Genomic DNA, 9612 nt, shown 5'->3' with positions numbered 1-9612 from the left:
ACCACAGAGAGCTTTACGGAGGTTCACTTGAGGGCTTCCTTGAAAATTTCCTTGAAGGCTTCTGGAGAAAAATGAAGACATAAGAATAGGTTTGAACACAAATCACAATCCATTTCAAAACAAGAATATCTGATGGTGAGACTCATCAAAGAACTGGATTCAGTGAGAAAGCTGAGAGCTTTGTAGCTGAACGAAAAAGAGTGCACCTCACATATTTCTATGTATTTGACCTTAAACAAAGCAACAACTTTCTCACATCCTCTACTTTACTGTAACATAGGTTTTTTAATTTTTATTTTTAAAAATGCAGTTCTTGTAGTACTAATAGTGCTATGAGTGATTTTAGGGTAGCTGGAAAAGTAGAGACAAAAATACATGAGAATTAGTGGTGATCCTGAAGAAGACCGATTCCCTCACAGACTCCTGAAGCCCTAGTAGATAGTTTGGGTATCCAGGAGTGGGCTGAGAAGCATGCGTCAGCAATCAGACTGATGCCGAGTGTTGGTGGCATGCAACAGGGCAGCAGGGAAACTCTCTGAATCACGAGAGCTTCCCCAAAGTCATGCCGTCAGGTTTCACAGCTCATGCAGGGTACCACACTGGCACATTGAAACTGCCAGTGGTACTTAAGCAATCTAGTTTTAAACCAGCTCAGAGACACCACTACTAGGTAGAGTGAAGTCATGGACTTAATCCAGTTAGAGAGAGGTAAACTGGGTATATATCTTACAAACTTCTGCCCTATATGGATAAGAAGCCATTGACTTGAAGGCTGCATTTTTACTTGATGTTGTTTTAAACTCTAGCCTTCTTCCGGACACATAATTCTCACCCAGCCAAACAAAAAATCACATTGAAGAAGGAAACTTTCATCTTCTCTCAAATAAAAAGAGGGCTAATCCCGGGGTATGACATCATTTCAATCAAATTTAATTAATCCTCAAAATAAGGACTGATATGGGGAGAGTTGTTGTGACATCTAAGGCAAGGACCTGGCATTTTCCTAATATAGAAGATTGTCGTCTGTGTAAAAATATCAGATTAATCATACTGATTAAGTGTGATGCAAATATACATACAGCAATACCAGCAGATGATCCTGAAAATGTATTAACAGAAAATGAGGCAAAGCCAGCAAGTTTCATTCAGGCTTGCTGCAAGCTCTGTTCAGATAACAGGATACAAACTTAACCTTATGCAAACCGTTACTGGAGTATCATCCTCCTGCAACCATAGCCTTCAGCAACACATTTGGAGAAGCATACAAAGAGGCTTGGTTCACGCAGCAATATGCCTGGAGCCAGTCCTGGTACATATTATGCTAATATTTTGGCAAGATGCTTCCAAACTGTTATCAAGACGGCTAAGCCAAGCCCAAGCTGCAAGGTTCTAATCTTTGGTTAGCCATGCCTCTTGCAGAAAGAGGTAAGACTAAATTCATAGCCTGACTGATAATGAAGCAACTTTCTCTTATGTTAAAGTCTCACTGCTACATACTAAAAAGCAGCAAATATGAGAACAAGTGATTCTCTTTTAAGTAAGATCTAGAGAAGGCAAAGACAGTAGCCTTGTGATTTCTTTTCAGTACTCTCTTGGTTCCCTTTAACATGACATTAGATTGTCCCAGGAACACACAGCTCTGTCTCTAACAGGTTACAGCTCTAAGAAGCAGCCTGAAGATTTGTTTTTTCCATGGTAGGGAACCATTCCTCTGCTCAACAAACTGGCGCAGTTTGGTTCTTCGCGGACCAAAATCCCTGTGGAGAGAAACTACCCAAGGATACAAAGCAAACATAAACCTCCTGCAGAACCCTGAACACACCCACTACGCAGGACTGTTAGCAGGGGTAAAACCCACAAATGAACGTGAGCTAAAATCAAAGCTGTTTAATGTTGCCATCAAGCAATTCCTTCTATCTCCAACAATAAGGGTCCTACAGCATCATGTGGATCTGGGTCACCAAGGAGCTCACTATTTCTCCCATCTACCCCAGGAAGAAAGTGGCTCTGTACTCATCCCCTCAGCAAACACCAAGACAGACTTGCCTCCAGTAAGACAAATCCATTGAGGATTTTGCAATAGAGGCCTGTCCCAAATTGGGTGGGATTCCATTAAAAGAGGAAACACAAGTGCTCTGGTACCAAGGCAAATACATGGCCCAGACTCTTCCCACCTCCCTACCTCCTGTTGGTTAGTAATTGTACTAAAGCTGTTTCATTACCAACCTGTGTCTCTCCCTAGGACACAGTAGGGATGTTTCTGGTATACACTGGAACCTCCACCACTAACTGCTGAGCTCTTTCATGTACTATCAATAAACAATTCGTTGAACTCCATAACCCTTTGAAGCTGAGGCTACGCTTGTTAGCCAGACTGTGTTGTGGCATACATCTAAGGTGTATTGCTCTTGGGGCCGTCGGCGCAGTGAGCAGCGTGGACTCAGCACTTCCCAGAATAGTACTCTTAACAAGTGTTCATTTTCGTTTGAACAGTTGCCACGAGCAGTGAGGCAGACGAGCCTCCTCCATGCTGTGCATGTTTATGTAAAAATGTAAACCTTTCTTACCTTTCATCTGTGAAAGCTGAAACATCACCAATGTCCTCGTTTACTGAAAACCCACATGCTGCTGCTGACAGAGAAGCAGCTTCCCACCCAGCATTACGTACGTTCCTCTAGACCTGCACTAAATTAATTTTGTTTTGTAATAAAAAATTGCAGTATTATTTTTACTTGAACCAGGGTGGCGATCACAATATATTGTAGTTAATGTGTTGTATAGACAGTGAAACACAGGAATACTTTTGGGGACTTCAAGCCATTTAAAAGATTAATCATCTCTTTTTAGAGTAGGTCTAGCATGGGGCAAGTATGTTTGGGTTAGGAAAGCATTTCTGGGCTGTCTTTTCACCTCTGCCTAAGATGCTACCGTTTCGTAATGTGTTTTGCATAAGTAATTTTGGCAAATTGCACACACAGCAATCAAGACAGTGAATTTTGCAATGGGACATATTAAAAAATCAAATCAGAAATCATTATGCCTGTTTAGCGTGTTAATCTTTTCACTTGTCACTTTTAAATAGATGGTGAGATTTCACCCCACAACAGTGTGTCTAAACAATAACAAATCTTCTGCTAACATAGAATCAACCCTACTTAGTGTCACTCTGCCTTAGGTTCAACAGTCTATCATGCTCAAGCAAATTCAGACCAACTACACATAGAACAAACACCAAGTAAGAGCAATAGCGGTAACTAAAATTAACCTGACATTTGACAAGAGAAAAAGAAAACCAGTGTCAGGGCCTTTTCCACACCCTACCTCTCAAATGCTACGCAGTGAGCCATGGTTTCAGTTTGTTCATAACATTGCTTCTCACAGGGCTTCTAGAGAGAAACTGGCCTTTAACATAGGCCACCTGCAACACGGTTAACTAAATTTTGAAAAGCACTAGTGGCATGCTTAGTAATTGTTGTTAGGTGTTATCTGGAAGAAGTCAAAATCAGGGAGGTATTGACCATAAAATTGCTTGTTGTTCATGAAAAGTGAGCTGTACAGTTTACTGTACACATCCTTGTGCCAGTGCAGGCTGTGCCACAAGATCCAAAGAGTCATCCCACTGTCCTCTGGGGAAGAGGCATATGGGAAATAAATTTTCCCACCTGGGGAAAATTTCAAAGAAATTCTCCACTCCAAATCAGGATAAGAACTGTTCATGTCAATAAAAAAAAAAAAAAAGATGAAATTACTTGGCTTTAAAAAGATATTTCAATTCAGTTTTGATGATTTTGTTTTTTTCACCATACAGTTTCAGTAGAGTTGTCTACATATACATTTTGAAATATCTGATTTCATATCTCCAAAACCAATGGTTGTTCAGATCACATGCCTCTGACCGTGGCATCCATCTATCTTCTCTTGTTCTAAATTAGGTGCTATGGAGGGGACAGAGATCCTTTTTTCATTCTGTGTTAGTACAACACCTAGAACAAGTCCTCAATCTACTACTAATAAGCCTTTAACTGTAAACAATACAAACAATAAATAATAATTGAATAATGAGGTAATTCTCCCCCTCTGTTTCGCTCTCGTGAGACCCCACCTGGAGTACTGCGTTCAGCACTGGGGCCCCCAACAAAAGAAGGACATGGAGCTGTTGGAGCGAGCCCAGAGGAGGGCCACAAAGATGATCAGAGGGCTGGAGCACCTCTCCTATGAAGAGAGGCTGAGAGAGTTGGGGCTGTTTAGCCTGGAGAAGAGAAGGCTCTGGGGAGACCTTCTAGCAGCCTTCCAGTACCTGAAGGGGGCCTACAGGAAAGCTGGAGAGGGACATTTTACAAGGGCAAGTAATGATAGACGAGGAGTAATAGTTTTAAAATGAAAGAAGGTAGATTTAGATTAGATATTAGGAAGAAATTATTTGCTCTGAGGGTGGTGAGGCACTGGAACAGGTTGCCCAGAGAAGTTGTGGATGCCCCCTCCCTGGCAGTGCTCAAGGCCACGTTGGATGGGGCTTTGAGCAACCTGGTCTAGTGGCAGGGGGTTTGGAACTAGATGATCTTTAAGGTCCCTTCCAACCCAAACCATTCTGTGATTCTATGATTCTATAATTCTATGATTCTATGAACTGGAAGAACCAGGTTATCCTTTATGTCAGCAAGTCCTGAACAATGTAAAGCTTTACAAAGACAAAACTCACACCCGAAAGGCCATGGAGAAACTCAGAAGCAGTTAGTACATCACAATAAACTGATTCTGATTTGCCAATAACTTAATTTTAAAACTATAACAAGTAGCGGTAACAATAGTAAGAGTACTGCAGGAGAGATTTATTAATGAATAACAATATGGATTCAAAGCACTTTGCAATATATGGTACAAGTGGAAAATCTTGCATATTATTAGACAATATCATAAAGCAGAAGGTATCTAATCAAGATGTTGATCGGTCTTCAATTTCAGAATCACAAACCCAACCAATTCTCACAAGGTTTCTAACATAAAAGCCTTCAGTCCGTATGTCAGGTCACACGCCATAGCTGGGACTCACACAGGATCTCGGCTCTGCAGTAAAACAACTGATCAAAAAGCCCACTCCAAGCCTCCAGTGGGCCCTGCCCTGAGAATCTGGAGCTGCAAGAACAGTTCAGACTTGAAAATCTAATTCAGCTCTGTCTCCATAGAGAGGAGAATGTCCCATCCTTCCTCTCAGATGATTTTGAACCCAAAACATCAAAGCAGTAGGAGCTAAATATGCTTCTAGATGAACAAACAGTGGCAACAGTGTATGAAGTAAATTTTCTGTCTTTTGTTTTGGTTTCTATCTTTCAAACTGTGATGATTTTAATGTGAAATTCAGAATCCCAGGTTACATGTATGTGCATTATGGTCATTATTAGTATCACAATGCTATTAAAATCAAGGTATGATCAAAGTGGCATGGATTTACTGCAAATGCGATTTGCAGATACTCATGCATTCTCTCCCACTCCTAATATCAGTCTGGTTGTTTGCATTTTCTTTGTATTACCTTTGACCTGAGACAACTCTCTCTACTTGAAGTTTGTTCTGTTATTCTCACAAAACTGTTCTTGAGTTTCTTATAGATTGACACATGAACAATTAGAAGATTCAGAAACAATTATCCTCCATCATAAGATGTACTATAGTAATAAGGATTTTTTTTAAGGAACTATTATAAATCATTTAAGCTGTTTATAAAAATAGAACTGAAAAGAGTAATATTTCTGAACACTGAGCTACAATGGAGCATATTTTTAGATCAACTTGCTTTTTAGATATATGCAAAAAAATCCTCTCAGTATTCCTCCCCCACACATGAACTTGAAAATTTACTCCACAACTTCAAGAATGAAGGCAATACCTTCTTAAACTAGCGATCGAGATAATAATAAAGTTTCTTAAGAGCAATTCTGATGTCTTATTTCTGTGAGCATCTTTTTTAAAGCATTGTAGACATAAATAATCAAGAAACAGCCAGCACACTTTTGCTTACATGATGCATGCTGATTTTGATACTCTCCTACCAGGCCGTGTGGCTCACTGGTATTCAGCGCTCAGCTTTACAGTAAGTATAGCCTGAAGCGAGCATTACACAGCTGCATGTACTGCTTTTGCTTCAGTGGTGATGTAATGGAAGAGAGCTTTTCCTCTGATTAAGTTCCCCAACCACTGTCCTAAAAGATAAGCTGGGGTTCATGCAGTGGACATTTAATGCCATGCAGTCTCTCTTCCACCACGTGTTTAGTTTCGAGTTCCTTATTATGAGAACTACGTGAACCAGCTGGAAGGAGTCCAAAGAGGAACAAAAAGGATGATTTGAGAATAAACAGTGTTTAAAGAAATAGTGGGCTTGTTTAGCCTATAGAAGCTGAGAGGCAACATGATAAATAAGGGTAAAGGGTACAACAAAGAGGAAAGGCATAAATGGCACTCCATACCTGTCCAATGGATGAGACAGAGCGAAATGGCTTTCAATATAAGTTAGACATTAGGGGTGCTCTTTCCATCTCACATGGCTCTCATCATTTATCTGTAGACAACTGAATCAAGATCCAGATCTCCACTTCTTCTAGCAAAAACTTAGAAACCTACAGTATTTGTAGATATATACCAGTAGACATCTACACTTAGAGAATTAAACCCACGATGACTATTTTAAAGACTTTTCCCAGGGAAATTATTCAAACAGCACAGACCAGTCAGTGCTGGAGCCTTTTGACTACAGAGTATATGGTGTCTTCATCACCAGGCATTCTCAAGAAGTAGGACAAACACCTTCAGGACTAATTTAGGTGGAGATGATCCTGCTGTGGAATATAAAGATGGGCCAAATTATGTCTCTTCTCATACAGTTTCCTATGATTTCCATGATTCTGCTTATAAGCATGTACAAGGGTGGCCAGGATTGGGGGAAATAGGCCCCAAGATGCGCAAAGACTGGAGCAGATAAAAAGAATTATTGTATAAAGTCATTATTGCCTCCCGACTAAAACATAGACACTGGAAACTGTTCTGTCGGTTCAAAAATTGGAAGACAAATTGTGAACCAAAAAAGTGAACCAAAATCTGAGAACACGGATGCTCGGTCCCAACTATCATAGTGTTGCTATCTCAAATACAATGAATAAATAAATACTGAGACAATTTAATGCTTGTTTGCTTTCAGGGCTTTGTTCAAAAAAAGCAGGCAGAAAAATTATATAAATGGAAGGAATAAAGAAAGTAGAGATTCTCATCTCCCAGGAGATGAGGTATAAAGAACAGCAACCATTAGGAGAGAAGATATGACTGCTATCTCATTAATGATACGCAAAACCACTAAGAAAATGATAGCGTATAGTTAGCAGCTTTTGGCCAAATTGCGTGGTTCCTGAAAAAAAAACGAATTCTCACTGAAACTGAAAGCCATTTTTTTCATTTGTGGTAACTTGCTGACTTCAGAGCCATCAGGAAGCAGAACTATATACGAAATATGCTTCCCCGCGCCCCCCGAAAGAAAGCACAAGCATTGATTCTTTTTTTGCGTCAGTAAGATCAGACTTCAGCAAAACGAAGGAAACAAAATGGTATCACTTCATCTTACAAAAGCACCAACTACCCACGGCACTGAGCTATGAAACTTATAATAAAAAATACTGTCAGGTGAAGTAGCAGAATATGACTAAGAGGCATATTGGCTGCAGAAGGACAGAAAAGAGCTTGTTCCCCTGTAGTACTCTGCCAATTTTTGCCAGCTGTGAAGAAAATAAAAGATCTAAGGTTAACATTTGATTATCTGAAGATTATCACCCAAGTGCTCTTCCATTTTAATTTTTGGCATTTAAAATATTTTAAGATAAACTAAAGGAAATTTCAGAGTGAAAATTTCTTCCTAATCAAGGAATCAAAAAACCCAATTAAAGGTGGAAACACAAATTATTTTACTTAATGAAAATTCTGTAAAATTTATACATCCAAAAGTGCTCAATGTTTTAAGGTTTTTGACTCAAAATCTGAAAGTCTGTAGCAACTACTTTTGTTTGAATTTTCATTGCTTCAAAATACAAACACCAAATAGTAAATAAATGGGATGAAGGCATTCTACACTCCCATATCCTTCTCTCCCTTGTTCATTAAACAGCAGCATGACAGTAGAAATAGATGAATACATGGGGTAATAAAGACCTTCCTAAAAATTCTTTTTCTTATGCTAACATTGGTTTTCTCCACCACCTTCTCCCAGCGCTCTCCCCAGCCTAAAGGGGATCGTAGGTATGAAAAATCCTTCAGCACTACTCTTCCTCCTCTGGCTATACAGTGTCTCACAGTGCTCCAATGAGCTGCTGCCCGAGGTGAATCCTGTCCTTCCTGGTCTCCAGAAGCCAACATGTATGCATCCTGCTAGCTGAAAGCCTGTTTAATATTCCTGTCAGTCAGACTTCTTCAGACATCAAACTCTTGCTTTCCTGTGCTCTGCTGGGAAGAAGATTCCCATGCTAGTTTTCAATCATGCCTCTGGATGTGTTGACAGCGGACAATTCTCCTTCTTGCTGATGCTCTGGAAATTTTGAGAACAGCGAGCATGACCCCTGCCCTGGCCCACTTCAGTGACGTCTCCCAGCTGCAGAAAGTAGGTTTGCATCTGCTTGATTCACTCTCCAGCAAGCACAGCAAGGGAATTTCTTCATTGCTTCCCCCACCCCCAGCATTACTGACACATTTTGTGGCCTCAGAGTGCCTTAGGATTTTGCTTGGCTTTTTCATGATGGAGGAAAAGGTGATAATGGAGTCAGGTATCTGTCCACGCTTGTCTGTGTCCACGGATGTAAGAGGCAATCTTTTTTTTTTCCTGAAAAAAAAACCCCCTCTGAATTATCAAAGGCAGATTTCTGCCTCCTGCCTATTCTTTTGATCCCTTCCCAGGCTGTCTCCCACTGTGCTGCAAGGTTGCAGAAGCACAGCCCTGGACAAGTCAAAGGGTTTCAGAGCTTTCTCAGTGAGCAGGCTAATAAACAACAAAGTAAGAATGCTCACACTGGGACATGAATCTCGGTCCAGCCCAGGGCCGCTCTGTGACAGCAGCCAGCTGAAGACATCCTCTGCCAAACACAAGAACTAAACAAATGTATAAAGGCTCCAGTAGGGCGGGAACTTGGGGCTTAGGGCTGTCTTAGGCACTTGCTGAAAAAGAGAGCTCTGCACCTCAGTTTTTAACAGCTCTAGATGGATTTTTATTCCATGAACATATCCACTCGCTTTCCAAAAACACTGGTAGTTTCAGGGAATTTCTTCTTTTGTCTCTCTGAAACCTGCCATCTTGACAATTTTATCTGATGCTCCCTAACTCCTATATTAAGAGAGACAGTTGGTCTATTCATGGGGTTTATGCCATCCATGGTTTACAGATCCCTCTCACACACTCTCTTGGCTGTGTCCTTTTCAGGCTGAAGAGTCTGTCTATTCAACCACACCTCATGGAGAAGCTGTCCCGCATCCCTGGTCATCTGTATCACTCTTGTCTAGTTCTACTGCATCTCTTCTGAGAGATGAAGGCAAGAGCTGAGCTCAGCATTCAGAAAACTGGAGCACCATAAACTTGTACCGTGGCAT

This window comes from Nyctibius grandis, chromosome 2, assembly GCF_013368605.1.
Source record: "Nyctibius grandis isolate bNycGra1 chromosome 2, bNycGra1.pri, whole genome shotgun sequence".
NCBI classification, from domain to species: domain Eukaryota; kingdom Metazoa; phylum Chordata; class Aves; order Nyctibiiformes; family Nyctibiidae; genus Nyctibius; species Nyctibius grandis.
The sequence above is the reverse complement of the archived record's forward strand: the minus strand, read 5'-3'. Positions refer to the sequence as shown.